This window comes from Triticum aestivum, chromosome 5B, assembly GCF_018294505.1.
Source record: "Triticum aestivum cultivar Chinese Spring chromosome 5B, IWGSC CS RefSeq v2.1, whole genome shotgun sequence".
Lineage (NCBI taxonomy): Eukaryota > Viridiplantae > Streptophyta > Magnoliopsida > Poales > Poaceae > Triticum > Triticum aestivum.
This window is the reverse complement of record NC_057807.1, coordinates 296,123,034-296,128,497: the sequence shown is the minus strand read 5'-3', so window position 1 is coordinate 296,128,497 and position 5,464 is coordinate 296,123,034.

The following is a 5,464-nucleotide window of genomic DNA, read 5'->3' as shown; positions in this document are numbered from 1 at the left end:
AAGCTATTAGTATACCTTGAAACAAATATACCAGAGTGGTAAAAAGGATTAATTACAACAACAAGAATAATAACAACTTAAAAGTAAACAACATAAATTAAATAATGAAATAAAGGTGGTTTCCTGCACTAGAGAGATTAGTCACGGAGAGACTTCACATCATGGTGTACATCAAGTGTGCTAGTGTGACGATAATACAAGTTACCTTGTATCACGAGTGTAGTATACTCTTTGTTGGTTCAGTAGGTGAATCCCCTTTAGTTTGTAGAACCCCTCCACTCAGGGTTACATTCTACTGTGCGGTCCTGCTTCGACATTTCCACAATGTGGTCGTCTTCATAACTAAGTTTGTTAATCCGAAACCATGCATTAAGTTCAGTGGTTCACTCTTATCTCATATTCTCTTCAATCATCATAGATATTTCCACCTATCACCTGGAGGTCATGGATTCACTAAACAATATGTGTTACCCGTGTAGGTCTTTGGATCATGTTGCCTAGGCCCTTAAATTGGATAGCATGCATTAAGCTCACAACAGATAAACAACTTACTAAATAATCATAAAACTATAAGCACGAATGACGACATATAGAATAGGCACATATGAATCTTACTAATCACCTACATCTCCCACGCCTAGGGGGAATAACTCACACATCGGGGAAGAATTAACAAACATCTCAAAGAATAATCCAATGGAAATCATATCGATAATACTGTGAAGATCCACAATAAGATGAATGATTAAACAAGACTCAATCTCTAGATGAGTACATATAGAGTTACGAACTCTAGTCTTAAAACTTGGAATCCTCTCCCTATGGTGATGATGTGATGAATGGAAATTAGAAAACAAGAAGAACAAGATCTCTGGTGGTTCTTCTCTAGATCTCTTCTCGCTCTCTTTTGGATGGTGTGGTGGTGGCTAGGTCTCACAGATGTTGTGCACCCCTTTACAAAATTTGTTGTGGTGTATGAGGGGATGTCGTCGATACTTGGTACGGCTGCTGGTGTGCTCATAGCATAGGTCGTTTTGCACTCTAGATGCCCAGGTGAAAATTTCACCAACATGGAAGTTGATCCTTTTGGCTTGATTAGATGTCATCTTGATTGGTTCCCTTCCAAAAATATATTTTCCTTCCAAACAAAGGGGAAATGAGTTTTCTTCTCTTTAAAAGGATTAGTGTTAGAAATAATCGAGAAATAATGAAAACCAAGGCCAAACCCTCTACGAAGACCGGTAAAAAATAGAGTTGTCATGTAATGTGGTGAACAAACTGTAGTTGCATGTCAATTAAACTGCCGTTTTTATGACTATGATTATGCATGGCATAACTACATATGAGCATCACGTCCAAACAACTATAGACTGATATCTAACTGCATCAATAGCTAATACGTCTGCGGAACGGGAAAGCCTTTCTAGCTCCCCTTCACCCAAGACCGATGTCCAAGAAGCATCTCAAGGTATTAAGTAACAAGAAAAAGTATTGCATTAAGTATGATGATATGAAGTAGATGATATATTGTCTTCATCCTTCGATGTGAAATGATCAATAGGGGCACTAGCCACCTAACGAACAACTGACACGTAACATAACTGTCAACTTTCAAACGCATCCTACGACTTACTTGCACAACAAGTGAAGTCGACTCAACAGTGCACGATCCTTCTTCAGAGTCCCTAAGAACATCCTCTCAGGCTCAGAGAGAAAATCACAATGCACTAAGAGATTTCCATGTCTTCACTCAAATAAATAGGTTTGGATGGAGCATTCATTGAAGACCTAAATCTCAACTTTTACTTAGACCCCCCTTAATAGTACGGTTTTCCCTATGATTCAGATAGAGAGAAACGAAACTAGAAAACAAAAGTCTTAACTACGCTTCATGTTCCTCGATGTGACCTAATTGTTCCTCATCGGGCATCCCGAGCGAACTCATTGTAATCACAATTTTTAGGGGTCATAACTCTCATGTTAAACCAAATCCTTAGGGAATTTCATCTATGCATACTCACAAATACATTAGCCCCTTAACTATTTTGTCATTGATCATCCAAAACCCTCTAGGGGGTACTAGATGCACTTATGACGTACATCAGCTCAAGTTCCAAAGATACAACAACCAATGACTAGAGCTTGCACACGATAACTTAATTATCAGGTACTTTCACTTCTATGAACTTCCACTATTGTTCATGAGAATATGATACTGCCTAAATGAGGTGTATTTGTCTTACTCGGGAATGAAGTGCCTAGCATGGATAAGTGGCACACACAGTAGAGTATGATCAAGCATGGGCATGTTAACAGACATGCAAGGAGCAAAGGCTTCAAGTGATGATTTCAGAACTTTGAAGCCATCGTGATAACTTGTGAGGGACATGGAGGAAATATACACGTTGACACTTTATAATTTGGTTCATGGTCATCTATAGGTGTTGTGTAACCTTAGTTTGGGCTAGGCCCATGTATTTGGAAAAAAAATACTATGTGTTGTTATATAGTTTGTTTTTAGAGAGGAAACCGGCTTAAGGTCGGATTCGACCCCCCTCCTTGGGCTGGACGAACACGTCAATGTCCGTCCTTAAATAACCCCCAGGTAATTGTTTTTTGGGTTTGGATTTTGTTGACTAAGTTTTAGCGTTTGCTACTCTTTGCCATAGACAAGATAGTCAATGAGACCTTATGTACCATGCATCATCGGAACCATATAGTGTTAATTAAGTACTTCATATAACACCCGTCATTCAAATTGCATATCTCAAATTCTTGCTTGTTCTTCAGATGCATGTAGTGATTGATCTTCGTGATTAGGTTCACTATGTTTCCAACACATCAATAACCATACCAGAGTTGGGTTAGGGGTTTCTAAGGCGCAATGTCGAGTGCTTAGTGTCTTGATCGTCAAAGTCTCCTCCAACAAAGGTAAAAAAATGATATCATAAAAATTGGACCACCTTATGCCTATCAGATCAGGTAGGTGTGCTTAGGATCCTTCAAGGTGTTAATAACATAAAATATTGGTAAGGGCAAGGAGATCACCTACTATGCCAAGATCTACCTTCAGTGAGGATAGACCTTAGTGGTCGTATGCTATGGTGTGGAACAGGTTGGATGCTCTTACTGAACACTCTGTGGGCATAGTCCTGTGTAGTCTTAGCAACTAGGGTCTCCCTGATCCTAGAACCTTCGTGGTTCAAAATCTCCACCAATATGCATGGAGTAGGATAGATCAAAATTATCTGGACCACTAGAAAAACAACACTGAGCCTCTCTGGCAGAGCGATCCGGCAGATCCCTCAGTAGAGTATCCTACCAAGGCCACTTGGCACGATGGTAACAAGGGCAAGATTTTACCGATGTTCAAGCTCTCGTGGAGGAGATAATACCCTACTCATGCTCTCGTATATTGTGATGGGGTGTGTGCAAAGACAGGTAAAGTATCAAGGGATTATGTATATGTCCTACAGTGAGTCCTACCCCCGAGCTTATATAGCATACTAGGGGTCCTAGGGTTACAAAACTAGGTCAGCTACATTGGTGGAGGTAGAGTCCTCCACGGCTCTGATATCTTTTGGTTGTACTCAAAGTCTTCTGGATTCTTCATGTAAACGCCATGGGCCGCTCAATGTGGCCAAGGACGGAACCGACATAGGGGTCCTCAACCTAGCCCGCCTATCCGGGAACCGGCGTGGTGAAAGACACCATAGGCGGGAGACCGTCACTCTCCGTGTTTGCAATCTCATAACCTTACTGACCTACTTTCATGCAGAAAAACTGTGCTTTACTCTTTGTAGACTTGCATGTGTAGGGTGTTCTAGGTACCATTACATAAGCTTATAAAAATAGTCAACAACTAAATTTGGATAGACATCTAGTTTGTGGCAGAATGATGGTTTCTTACTCTATTCAATCACCCCTAGACTGCAAGCCACCCCTTTTAGTTAATGAGGTTCATGGACATCGCTACATCCTAGGGAAATGACTACATGCGCTCCTTCCCATGATACCGCTACAGTACTATATGCAATCACCTAGACACTAGCCCAAAACCGCCGACTCCCCCTATGTGCCCATGCTACTACATTGGCCTAGGTTATGTGTGTCTACCACCACATTATATAGTACGCCTAGGATACAAGTGTTCAACTCGAACACAACTGCATACCCTATCCACACGCCATACAATTCAAAGTCCAGTTGTAATCGTACTTGTAAAAAATATTCAATGCATAATCAACACGAGCAACAATAATCGTGGGTCCTACTTAAATCATCGCAAATTCCCCTATTTTTTGTGGGAGAAAATCATCACAAATTCCTCTAGTACAGGATATTTATTTTCCACCATTTGAATTGGGAATACATTATACTGTGTAACGGTCTTCTAGTAATGAACTAGTTTCAAATGTTAGATTTGAAACAGACAACTAATTCGAAATTTGAACAGTCGAATCAAGGAGATACCATCAATCTATAAATACACTATGCTCTCTCTCCAATTTGGAATTGGGTCATCTGACTTTGACTTGGTCAACAATTTCACAAGAATATCTCTCATTTAATTCTTTTGATTCATTATATACTCCTTAATACTATGCTCCCTCATTTTTAAGGCCTCATAATCAATTAAGGTCTCCAATTCGGAACTGGGTCATGTGATTTTGACCGGCTCGCCAATTTCTTAAGGAGCTCTCTCATTTAATTGTATTAATTCACTAAGCTCCTTAATTTTGGAGCTTTTACGTTCAATTGAGGTATTCAATTTTGGATTCGGTTCATGATTTTGATAGGGTCAATGATTTTTCAAATCAATCAGCCAAAACCAGCCTATAGAAACATATTTTTGGAGCTTTTTACATTTGATTGAGGTATTCAATTTTAAGTTATATTCATGATTTTGACCGGGTCAATGATTTTTCAAATCAATCGATAAAACCGGCCTGTGGAAACATGTCAACCCCATGCACCCTCTCTCCACCTAGAAAAAAGAAGCATCAACATGTGATAATGTAGCAGAAATAGAGTTACATGTAGACACCAACGCATAAAATTTCCCCGCAAAGTACGGGTTGATTAGCAGACACTACACCACAACACTTGATTGGGGGCAATTAACTATCGGGAGAAATGGTAGAATAAGGGCAAATCATCTGTCAGGAATCAATGTACTGTCGGTAGAAATACTTAAAGGCAGACGAACTGCCAGCAGAAGTTGAGCAACGAGGACATATCAACTTCCAGTGATTGCACACGCTTCTTAAGTCACCCTGTCTTTCGGGAGAAGTAACCCATGGCCCATTATCTGTCGGGACTACTCTTTGGCGGGAGACATTGTGCCTAAACGTGCGCTAGGGCGGGAGACGCACAAAAATTTTGCACCCAAAAGGAATATAGGCGCTGAGACCAACTAGTTTTCCCCCAGATCCCTCCTCTAGATCAAGACTAGCCTCCACCC